The 13,433-nt window shown below is 32.4% G+C and overlaps 1 protein-coding gene and 1 long non-coding RNA gene across 2 annotated transcripts in view; one reads left to right on the top strand and one right to left on the bottom strand.

The window, feature by feature from the left end:
• Positions 1 to 13,433, bottom strand: part of LOC130441391 (rap1 GTPase-activating protein 1) — a 990,184-nt gene that overhangs the window by 877,082 nt on the left and 99,669 nt on the right. The gene's annotated exons all lie outside the window — the stretch shown is intronic.
• LOC130441403 (uncharacterized) overlaps positions 1 to 13,433 on the top strand; it is a 246,175-nt gene that overhangs the window by 17,862 nt on the left and 214,880 nt on the right. The window lies entirely within an intron of this gene.

Below are 13,433 nucleotides of genomic sequence, written 5' to 3' on the forward strand. Positions count from 1 at the left end.
GCATTTTTTGCACTGTAAAATATTGAGCAGTTATCTAATTATGAACCTGGATTAGGCAGATAAAGGCCGTGCTCCGCGTTCCTAGTGGATAGCCGTACAACGTCCTTTATGAAATTGAAGAAGCGTGCTTACTAATTAGGTAAACGGTTTCAAAGAAGTCCTTGCAGTGAGCTCTGCTGTTTAATCCGAGTGAATATCTAACAGCTTGCTTTTGTAGTTTTGTTTTGTAGAAGATTTGCTCAAATAGAGTCGCACCGCACGTACACCAGAAGGGAAGCACATATCGGATTTGAGACTCATTAAAGGCATAAAAGACTGTTAAGGAGATAGATGAGTTCAGTTTTTTGGAAAATGATTCTGGTGCAAAGCAGGAGGACTTAATTTTTTTAGATAAGACGGCAACATGTAACTCCCATTTCAAGGAATTATCCACAACAAGCCATATGAATTTTACAGATTTAAATGATGCAATGAAGTGCCACGAGAACAGGATTACTCCAAGAAAAGCAAGTATCGTCTCCAAATAGACATATTTTACCACTGATATCTAGATAGGCGATGTCATTTATAAACAGAATAAACAAAATAGGGCCTAGTACTGAGCCTTGGAACACTCCTTACTCTAATGACTTCCAAGAAAACATCGTTGTATCAACTCTTACAAGCTGATTTCTGTTGGTAAGGTATGACTTAAACTATGCGAGAGGTGTTCCCCTGAAACCGTAGTACAGCAATTTGTTGATTACAATATTCTGATTAACACAATCGAAAGCCTTAGAAAAATCACAAAAACTTGTGTTGCAGTGGAGTAATGGCTATTTAGGCTAGAGTAGATATTATTAGACATTAAGGAGTGCAATTGGGAGATAATTCGATTCTTGATTTTTATCTCCTCCTTGATGTAGAGGTATAATTATAGCTGTCTTAAGGCAATTGGGAAAAGTGCCTTTTTGAATATATGATCTGCTTGCCATACAGAATTTGCTGCTCTAGATTGCTCTGATGGAATGGTAAAGACATGCCCAATTATTCCAAAACAGACGACCATTTGCTTCGAAGTACTTCGTACGCAGAAAACATTTGTTGGATTCGTTTATGTCTTGAAAGACTCACACAGTCGATTCTTGGTTAGTATCGGGTTCATAAGCATAGATAGATGATTTGTCGCCCTTTGTCGAAGCGAGTTGATTAACACACTGTTTTTAGTTTAATCCACGTCGAAAATTATAGAAAATCATCGCACGAAAAGCGATTTATGACCAAGATGATTTCAAATACATGAACAACACGTTCTGAGTACGTTCAATATTAAAAATATCAAATTTTATTATGGTAATGTCAGATTTGACATATTCACATGTTTCTACATTTTTCACTTATTTTAAATAAATTGGATTTTAAAGAGGAAAAAAGGAATTTATACTTAAGCATAACACTTTTTCCCAAATAATTTTTCTTAATAATTTATTATATTTTTATTTGTACCACCTCCAAATTTATGAAAATAATTAGAGTCCAAATGAACGTATTATTAATATTTTGTTGATTTTCTGCATATATAAAAAATTTCATGTTGAAGGTTTGTGCCGTGGAGGGACTACACCAAATAGAAACAGGAAATCTTACATCTCTGAGTGTACAGAATTTGATTGATTGTGACGAAAAATCTAACGGATGCGATGGTGGTTTGATGGATTTCGCATTTGACTATATGATCAGTAGTGGTGGTGTACAAACTGAAGCCGACTACCCATACGAAGGTTTCTCCGGTGATTGTAGATTTGATCCAAATAAGGAGATTGTATCGATAGTTGATTATATAGGAATTCAGCAATATGATGAAGATAGCATTCTCCAAGCAGTTGCACAACAACCAGTTTGCGTTGCTATTTGTGGCGACAGGATTATGCAACAATATAGTTCAGGTGACCAATTTATTGATATAAGAATAGCATATTTTCATTTTCGCTATATGTGTGTGTCTTAAAAACAAATCAATTAGATAAGAAAGTTGCGCACCCCCCGAGGAAAGGAGTTGGTTTTGACCAATTATTCCACATCTTGGCACAATGATAGTTCAAAGCAATCTGATTAAGTCTTAATAGGTACGAAACCCCAAATCTCCCCCAAACCCCAAAACTACCACTAAAGTATCAATGATAAATTCAAAGCAAGCTGATTTAAATTCTCAATGGACAGGAAACCAAATTTCTATTAGGATTGAGTGTGGTCTTTTCGATTATGGAGCGACGCAAACAATTTACACACTCAACAGTGACAGGTCGTCATTTCGAAATTAAAACTTAGAATTTTGCGTATCATACTAGATCCCAATACGACACTGGTTTGGTGCAAAACAGAAAAAAAACATTTTAATTGTGTGTTACATGAAGAGTCCACTGCTGAAAAGATGTCGTTGTAAAAATGCTATTACAAAATATTTACCATAGTAATTATTTATATCAAAGATAAACATCCAGAAAAACAGCTATTTTTATATTCTATATTTCGAATGTTTGTTACGAATAACAGGGTATAAATAAGAAGAAATATCTCAATGTAGAGTAAGAAATTAAGAATACACCACGGTTGCATGGGGATGGTTTCCAAAAGCTATTAGATAAGCTTAGTGGTTTTTAGTTGAGGGTCAAAATCAGTTTCCCTTTTCTGTATTCTTTCTAGATTCAAAAAATAATGATATTATGATTGATGAACACAATTAAAATAGTAAAATGTTTCATATTTATAAATAATAGTTAACGGTAGATACTTTTTTAAAATGTTTATTTAACTTTTTTCCGAAATATTCGAATCACAAATATATTTATGTTTCAACGTAATCAGAAGTACCTAGAGGGTAGTAGTAGTTGCTTGAATCAATGTATTAGAAAGTACACAAGCTATACAGTACATGCTTCAAGTTTGAAGACGCCCAGTTGTTTAGAATTTGGTTGGCAGCTATCAATCGTAAACGTTTTGAGTGAATTTGTAAACATGGGAAAAAATGGTCGTCCTTATGTGGTACAATATTTTTATTTGAAAGGCATTAGTCCAATCAATATAAAATCTGACTAGATTCTACTCTGGGTGAGACTACTCCTTCGTTATCAACAGTAAAATATTGGATACCTGAGTTTAAACGAGGCCATGATCAAATGAGGTGACGACTCTAGAAATGTTAAAGAAAATCCACAAAGCGGTACTGGATGATCTTCGACTGAAAGTGCTCGAGATAGCAGGCATTTCAAAAAGTGTGGTTCGGCGTATATTATGACTAAAAATTTGAACATGAGCGGGATTTTTACACCTTTTCATAATCATACATGGAACGTGGGTCCATCACTTCACATTCAAACAATCAAAACAATGGATTGGAAACGGAAAGAAGGCAAAGACCGTTCCATCTGCAGGCAAGGTCATAGCATTGGATTTTTTGGATGTACATGAGATAATTTTCATTGACTATCATTGAAAAAAAATAAAAACTATTTACGGCGAGTGTCATGCGAACTCATTGCAACGTTTGAGCTAAGAAATAAAAAAGTGGCCGTATTTGGCTAAGAAGAAAGTTTTGTTCCATCAAGATAATGCACCAGCTGACATATATGACCAAAATAGTTTGAATTTCTACCTCATGCACCTTATTCGCCAGATTTAGCCCATGGGATTATTTTCTGTTCCCAGACTTGAAAAAATGACTCGGTGATAAAATATTCTCCGAAATTGAAGAGGTTAGGTCGCCAGTTAATGGTTATTTCGAGGAGAACTTATTGAACTTCGTTTGGAAAAGTATATGAAGAAGCTCAAAGAAGGTTACGTTAAAAATTAATCAAATTATTGGACCAGGTACTATCCTAGATTGCTATAAATTTTATTTAGAATTGTAGCCGTTCAAATAGAACTCATTTGACCCCGCATTTTATGGGAGATCAATCCACATTCATCGCCACTCATTCACAATTTATTAGATGTTTTTATTATTATCTTAAAACGAGTAGGTTAGTCAAGAAATTGTTAATTTGACACTTTTTTAGGTATTCTACAAGATGATAGATGCTGCAAGACAATGTCGTGCTTGAACCATGCCGTTACCATTGTAGGATATGGATATACAAATGAACGTATCCCTCGAAAATATTATATAGTGAAAAATTCATGGGGTACATCATGGGGAGAAAACGGTTACATGCGTATAATGGTAGGAAGTAATCAATGTGGGATATCCAATTGGGCTTGTTTTCCAAAAAATTGAAAACAAAGCGAATTTATCAACAATTATAAAAGGTTTTTTGAAGCAGCGTTCACAAAAGAGGATTTGAATTTTCATTTTACCATCAGTATTCAAAACCGTTATTTCCATTTAGATTATCACCACAATAATTTTTTATAGAGTGAATGAATAATGAATTCAATATGATGAAAGCTACAAAAATAATCTTTTTATATTTGGAACTGAAATATCTTATTAAGGAGATAGAAATAATTTTATGTGAAAAAGATAAATTTAATGCTGTAATTTTCGAGGTCAGTTTTTCTTTGTTTCATATTTTGCATATCAAAAACATAAAGTGTAACCATTATTCACATGAAAAAAAAAAACTAGAAAATATCAGAATATTTTGTTTTTATGAAATATGTTTAAAAAACAGTTTGCTTGTCTTTGTAATTATGTTGTACAAATATTTTGTATCATTAAATATTTTATATAGTTAAAAAAATATATTTGCTAATGAAACAATTGTTTTTCTTTTACTTGAACTCTATTGACACAAAAATTGTTAGCTCAATAAATAATGTTTTTACAATTACTTTAAGTAGCGCTATCTATAATATTCATTACATTGTAAATATTGACTAACGCAGTCTCTGCCATCTATTGAAGAAAAGCCGAACTACAAAAATAATTATTATATTCTTGTACTTCAAAGAAAGTGATTTACGAGATCTTAAATATCGTCAATTACAACTAAACTATTTAGTATGGAGTATAGTCCATACTATTTAGCTACAAAAATTAGTCGGACTCAAGAAAGGGAATCGATTATATTGACAGCTTACGTCGTTTTATGAAACGAACTTTATTATTGTAACATCATAACAGTTACCGTTTTTAGCGATACGCATTGATTGAAATTTAGAAACATAGATAGCAGTCTAGAAGAAGCAGCGACCTTTAAGGAAACTTCTATTCAATCATCATAACAGTTACCGTTGTTACCGATACGTTTTGACTGAAGTTTACAAGCATAGATAGTACAATAAAAAAAGGAGCCTCTTAGATTATATATGTCAAAAACAGGTTAATAATATTGAACTGCTGATTAATTTATTTTAGTATTTAAAATAAGAACAATTCAGACAATTATTCCAACAAAAATTAATCGGACACAAGATACGTATTCGATTATGTTGACACCTTGCGACTTTTAGGGAAACTACTATTCAATCATCGTAACAGTTACTGTTGTTACCGATACGTTTTGACTGAAGTTTACAAGCATAAATAGCACAATAAAACAAGGAGCCTCTTAGATTATATAGGACACAAAAATGTTTATAATATTGAAATACTAATTAATGGTTTGTAGTATTTAAAATAAAAACTATTTAGACAATTATTCCAACAAAAATTAATTGGACATAAGATACGAATTCGATTATGTTGACACCTTGCGTTCTTCACGGAAACTATTATTCAATTATCGTAACAGTCACCGTTGTTACCGATACGTTTTGACTGAAGTTTACAAGCATAGATAATACCATTGTACAAAGAATTCTTGTTTATAATATTGGAATACATTGGATTTTAATATTGTTAATTAATTGAATTAATGCTTAAAATAAATAATAAGGAACGATGCTTAGTGTAGAAGCTGTATGTTATATTATGGTAGTTTTTGGAAGACGATTAAAAATCAAAACAAATTTACAGAAAAATCTTACTAAGCACAATTATGTACTCATACATACACAAATTGTAATGTGGAGCAGCCTCATATTTCAAATAATAGATGGATTTCTTTCTCTATTCATTGTATACAGGATTATACTTATCATTATCTTAATCATATGAAGTAAAATCATTTCTATGTTGGATATTTACTAGTGCTATAGGCGGTAAAACAGTATAATCGTTTTTTGTTTGTATAACATCAACCACGTAATTTTGCCAATTTCAAGAGCATCCGTCCTATTTAGTACAAATCGCTTCTAAAATTGATATTGTCATTGTAAATCCGGTAAATAACATTTTTCATAATCTTGTTAATGGTACTCAGTTTTTCATTTGGTCGATTTTGTTTCTAGAATTGGCTAATTTGATGACTATGAATAGATTCTTAGACTTTATAGTCACATTTTGTAAATTAATTTGTTGCGCCATCAAAATATTTCTCAGATAGATGCAATTAAATCTAGTTTAAATAAATTTATTGCTGCGCGTATATATACAGAGTGAGTTTTATGTTTGGAATGACTCTATTATCTCGGAGACGCTTTGTACGATTTTTATAAATTTTTGTGTACAAGGGTTTTGTTATACGGCCGGTATTATGGTGGTATTTACATTGTTAGGTTAGGTTAGGCAAATTTTGATTCACGTTCAATGTTCCTAGGCTCTATATAAAGTCGGAACATTTTTAATAAAGCGCAAAAAGTATTCTCTCCATATAATGACGATGCCCAAATGAAAAAACGACAATTAATCTTTCTTTCTACATAATTCCGTTTTTTAATACTCTTCTTAGTTTGGAGTTTCTTCAGCTCTCCCTAAATTGTTGTCAGATCTTTCCTTCTTCCGGAAAAATAATGAATTTTGTTATTTCAAATGGATTACCCTTTATATTTTGTGTTTTTAGAAATCCTTAAGAAATACTGATTATTTTTCCTTATAATACAATAACAAACTTGACGTTTCAACAAATTATTGTTGATGAATTTTATTGAAAGTCGCAATGGATCGTTTATTTTAAAAAGAACGAATTAATATTTTAATGATATTAGGATAAGTTATTGGCGTAGTCAACAACAACAACAAGAAACGTGTTATATCTTTAATAATTTATATCCTAACCGAAATCCCATTACAAGATCTACTGTCACTTGAATACTAGACAAATACCCAGAGAACTTGATATTTTGCAAACTTCCGTATTGAAAATTTTACGTGATAATAAATTCCAACCATACAAAATAACGTTGGTTCAAGTGTTGTCAGATGACGATTTTAATAGACGCGAAGAGTTTGCAGTCCTAATAATGGAACATTAATATGCCACAGTAGAATTCAGATGTACTTTTTTCAAGAAACGTGCTCACAACACATCTTGCACATCGATTTGGGATTCAAGAGAAGATCTGGGTGAAGATTTATAAGATTGGGTTCTCAAACTGAAAAAAATGGCTTGGTGGAAAGCAACTTTATATAAATGGGGAGATGATGGCAGGAACAAACATATTTTGCGGAGCTTCCGAAAGATTATTTATTGGTTGAATCAACAAAACTAGAAATTCGATGGACTACATGATATATGTATATTATTAATTATTTTTTACCTGTCAAACTGTGTTTATATTTCCAAATAAGCTTCTTAAAAACATCCAATGAACATATTTTGATAAGCAAAGAAGAACATTGTATAATGAGTTTAATAATTTTGACTATAGATATATTAGTCCACAAATAATGCCTATATTTTCAAGGGACTCTTTCAGTGATCCTTGAATCTTTTTGAGAACGGTTTTTCATTTATCTACGCCAAAAAAACACAATGTTCATTTGTTTAAAATAGAAATATTATCTAAAGAAAAGGTTCATCAAAGATCGTCAAACTTTCATGATTTTGGCAAATTTTGAATCACGTTCAATGTTCCTAGGCTCTATACAAAGACGGATAATTTTTAATAAAGCGGATTTTCTCCATATAATGACGATGCGCAAATGAAAAAACGATAATTAATCTTTTCTTTTCTACATAATACCGTGTTTCGACACTATTCTTAGTTCGGCGTTTCTTCAGCTCTTCGTAAATTGACAATAAAAAAAACAAATGTAGTTTAAATGAACTTTTATATAGTCAAGTAACTGAAGGTCCAAAGCTCCAGTTAATTCCGAGAGTTATTCCCTTGTGGCGCAATTTGTAGGTCATGACAAATAGTTTCAAGGGAGAAAATCTTTAACACGATAGCGGCTAAGAATGGGGCCCAAAATGGGCCCCTAAACCCTGGAAAATGGGTTTTCCGCCGATATCGGCCAAAATATAGGACTCAGAGAAATTTCCTTTAGACAAACGATGGAGATCTTTTCATTATCTACAAAAGTGTCCCTTCTCATTTTTCTCGAAAATTCGATATTTTTCGAGATAATGGGACCCAAAAGTCCGCTCATTCTCACGATGCTGGATCTCTGCGAGTGCCGCTGTCTAGGCATTGACTTGGATAAGCAGGCGGACAATTTTTTCCATATCTCGGCCAAAAATTAACATTTTTTCATGATTCAAAGTTTATTGCAATGGGAAAACCAATCCTTATAACGGCATGTGACTCGCAGTCCGTTTCTATTTGCCAAGAATATTTAAAAAAGCGGTCAAAGTATTTTTTTACAATATTTTGATTTTATTTCATTAATCCATTCATATTTTTTCCAAAAATTATTCTTTCCTGTTTCTTTTTTTTGATAATAGGCCCTTGGGACGTCGTAAATGATGTAAGAAAAATTTGTACACCATCTTTCTCGCGATCAAAAAAAAATTCATTTGTTTATTAGCATTTTTCAGCCGTGCTCGGAGTTCCATAGAATCTTAAGAACAAGAGTGAATTAAAAATTTTTTATTCATTGGATTGTTTAATAAGGCACATCACATGAAAGCTGAGATTCTCTATTTTTTGAATCCATTTTTCAATTTTAAATCAGGGCTAGGAATGTTGATGAATCGGTAATACAAAAGACAGAAAAATAGCTAATAAAGTGTTTAGAACGTGTGGTAGTACTCAAAAAAAATTTTTTTATAGATGCTAGACTTAATAAATTCAAAAATAAAATAATTCATTCTCTTAGCTTAAAATAGTAGTTCAATATCAACAAACTATCCAAAAAAATTTAAATCAAGCGGAAACAAAAACTTGTAATAGCTAATAACGAAGAAATATTTTTTTGTTGGTTCCCCTCTGAAGTTAGTATAAAAGGAAACGAAAAAGCAGATCTGGTAACCAAATTTCGATAAGTGCCATTGTGTGAAAGTTCAGCCGAATTCCAGTCTCTCAATTCCCATCAATATTTGACTTGTCCACGTGATTTATGACGTTGTTATAACAGAAGATGCAACGTGCAGATTCAGCTACATAGAGGAAGAAATCTCTATCAACTTTATCACGAAGTATGAGAGAAAGTCCGCTCATTCTCACGATGCTGGATCTCTGCGAGTGCCGCTGTCTAGGCATTGACTTGGGTAAGCAGGCGGACAATTTTTTCCATATCTCGGCCAAAAATTAACATTTTTTCTTGATTCAAAGTTTATTGCAATGGGAAAACCAATCCCTATTACGGCATGTGACTCGCAGTCCGTTTCTATTTGCCAAGAATATTTAAAAAAGCGGTCAAAGTATTTTTTTACAATATTTTGAGTTTATTTAATTAATCCATTCATATTTTTTCCAAAAATTATTCTTTCCTGTTTCTTTTTTTTTGATAATAGGCCCTTGGGACGTCGTAAATGATGTAAGAAAAATTTTTACACCATCTTTCTCGCGTTTAAAAAAAAATTCATTTGTTTATTAGCATTTTTCAGCCGTGCTCGGAGTTCCATAGAATCTTAAGAACAAGAGTGAATTAAAATTTTTTTATTCATTGGATTGTTTAACAAGGCACATCACATGAAAGCTGAGATTCTCTATTTTTTGAATCCATTTTTCAATTTTAAATCAGGGCTAGGAATTTCCCAGAAATCCAGGAAAATTGAGACTATAAGCTAAAACTGGACTTTCATGTTTAAGCTCTTCTTGTTCTTTGCTCTTTATTTTTATATAACTACACCAAATTAAAGCTCATATTCTCACTTTTCCAGTGATATAAATTCGTTCTTACGCTCTCCGCCCGAGACTCGTGGCGTGGCACATACCCTAACCTCGCGTGGCCACGCAGCCACATTCGTCGGCTGCTTCTGTTGGTAAACAAGCTCTGTTTTGGAGTCGTTGGCTTGCCCCGTTATTCATATTATTTATTTATCCATTTGCTATCGATTTACAAGTACCCGGCGACTGTAACGACTCTCCGGGACGCCCGATTCTTGACTTTCAACCAGTTGAGCAGAAAGAAAACTGCGATAAAATTAGAATACTTGCCACCTACTGCTAGGCAGCACTTTTATCGGGTCTATTTACAAGTGCAAAATTGGCTAGGGAAAATAGAGATCCCAAACGCAACTTCAGTCTAAAAGCAACACATGTAATACGCCAGTAAAGGTCGAGAAATTCATTTTTGTCGGGAATGAAAAGATCTCCATTTCTCTGAGTCCTATATTTTGGCCGATATCGGCGGAAAACCCATTTTCCAGGGTTTAGGGGCCCATTTTGGGCCCCATTCTTAGCCGCTATCGTGTTAAAGATTTTCTCCCTTGAAACTATTTGTCATGACCTACAAATTGCGCCACAAGGGAATAATTCTCGGAATTAACTGGAGCTTTCGATATATTCAGGTCTTCAGCTATTGTACTTTAAAAATATTTTTCTAGATTTACGAATCTTTTTAAATTCCTTTATCAAAACTGAGTACATCTATTAATTCATGAAAATGTTTACTCATATCACATCTGACTTCCCTGACTCATTCAGTTTTTTTTCTCCTTTTCTAATTTAAAATAAAACGAGAATTTATTGTTTTCTATAAGCATCTAGGTAGAGGGATATCCCAATTCAATCCTATCAGGATTATTTTCCTTGTTTTTTGTTTACCTTATTCTTAATATTGTTTTCGCTCTGAGTTCTATTTGTCTTGTATTATTGGTAGTGTTTCATCAATTTTTCTACAATTAAATAATTTTATCCTCATATATTACTCAATATCTCGTAACATTTACTTCATACTTATTACCGAAATATCAGTTTTTGTAATTGTTCTATTAGCTAATATTATACTGATTTTGAGCTGAGTTTAAGTTCAAATCACATGCTTTGGAGATACTTCAATCAGAATGGACAATTGGTTCAATCTCATGTAAAAGTGTATTGATCTTATTGGAGCATATATTGAGAATCAATAGAACCATATCCAATTGGGTTATCAAATATGCTTCTTAATCAAGGAAACCAATCATAGGATTTGTTTCTTGCAAATGTTAAATATTTAGATTAGATGGTTTAACTTAACTTTCCAAAAAGATGATGTTTAAATGATTATATGATTTTCGAAGTTTGCTTAAATGTATGCATAGTAATTGTTGTTTCAGAACCATGATGACTGGCATATGTTATTATTTGTTCCATTCCTGAAGCTTGATAATAAATCCATAAGTTATTTACATAAGCTTCCAACTCCATTAGTCCACGTATTGTAATCAAAGCCCAAACATTACTTAAACTGATTCCAATATTTTATATCGCAGCAGTATCATATCATATCGATGAAGTTGGTAAAGGTGATTTGTTGGTAAAGCTTTCTTTGTATGTTTTTTCGAATTTTAGGTGCTAGACCAAAAAGTTTTCAGCTTATAAATTTCTAAATAGTACGACATTAACCCCAAAAGTCGATAAATTGGAGGTTCTTATAACTTATAAATTGTTTGACTGAAAGTTTTATTTCGAGCTTCTTTTTTGAAAATTTTATCTTTTAATTTACTGGATCTGTGATAACTACATATATGGATACAGTGTTGCTTAATTTCATTTATATTAAAATATCGACGGATGTATAAATTTTTCATAGAGTTTTATCAAATCTAACAGTGTTTTTGAGAAAATCAACTATCAAAAAGTTATCTCGGGCTATTTGATTACTCCGAAAAGGCTCGACACAGACGGATGTAGCAAATCGACTAAATGGGTCCTAATGTGTCATTTCGAACATACCTAATCTGTTCTAGAAAACAAAAGGCGAAGATCTGGAAAAACAAGAGTATTAATCGTTATCCGATATCTCGTGATATCTGCAGAAACGTGTTACATTAATTCATCGCATGATAATTCATCGCACGACGGTTCTTAGCTACGACAATTTATCGCCAGAAAATCTGTCGCAAGTAATTTATTGCATATTATTTTCAATTTAGTGCCTTCTTGTACTGCCCGTATTCCACTGCTACTACAAAAACGCCCCAAACGAAAATTTCATGACGCCTTAGTTAATTTTTATCAATGATAATGCGAGGCAACATAAAGTTGTAGGAAACAAAAAAACAAGGTTTTCTCCATCTACCGCTTCCACCCAGGTATCTGAATTGCATTGACGTCCAAATGCGCAGCCAGTAACCGCCCTGAAAATTAAAAATCCTCTTCCATAACTTTAGTAGCTGAAAAAAGAACGACAAGAAGAAGTGCTGCTACGATATGTGCATATAGGGTTACACAGAATATTAGCTGTTGTTTGAACATTCTTTTCTCTTAAATTACTAGATAAAGGATTTTGGTAAATACTTAGAAATGGGGATACACTCCAAACTTAATCCAAAGATTTTTTCGCGCATGTATGATCATTTTTTAGTGCTCCGAATATACTAATACGAATAATACTCATTACCTTATGCATATTGAATGTCAGTAATTATCCAATAATATCAGTCATCTACAGCAATAGCACATGCGGTTTAAAAACAAAGATTAGAACCTAACTTAACCTAACCTAACCCAACCTAACCTAACCTAACCTAACCTAACCTAACCTAACCTAACCAAACCTAACCTAACCTAACCAAACCTTACCAACTATCTTTGATTTCGATAGTGACAAACCAGTTTAAAATTTGACACAATAGAAGAGATAGAGGGAAAAGGAGGTTGGATAGGTTAGGTTCTAATCTTTTTTTACAAACCTCATGTGCTATTATTGTAGATGACTGTCTATTTCGATATGATGGGATAATTATTGAAGTTCAATAATATTTAAAGTACTTTCGGAGCAGCACTATAAAACAACCCTATATGCGCGAAAATTTTTTGAATTAAGTTTGGGGTAGATCCCTACTTATTTTATACTTTATTCAATTTTCTGTATTATAAAATAAGGGAAAACGATTTTATGATTGGGTTTTGACATTCAAAATTCAACAAAAATATACTTTTCAATACTACTAATTGTTTTTTGTAATAGCTTTTGAAGTTGAATTTATTGAATTTCCTAACTTTTGAACAGCTGTGTATTTTCATAATCCTCATTCACTAATTTAATTTTTCGATGTTATATTTGAATATTATTTCCTTATGGTATTTAAGTGATTCGATTT

Source organism: Diorhabda sublineata, chromosome 3, assembly GCF_026230105.1.
Source record: "Diorhabda sublineata isolate icDioSubl1.1 chromosome 3, icDioSubl1.1, whole genome shotgun sequence".
Lineage (NCBI taxonomy): Eukaryota > Metazoa > Arthropoda > Insecta > Coleoptera > Chrysomelidae > Diorhabda > Diorhabda sublineata.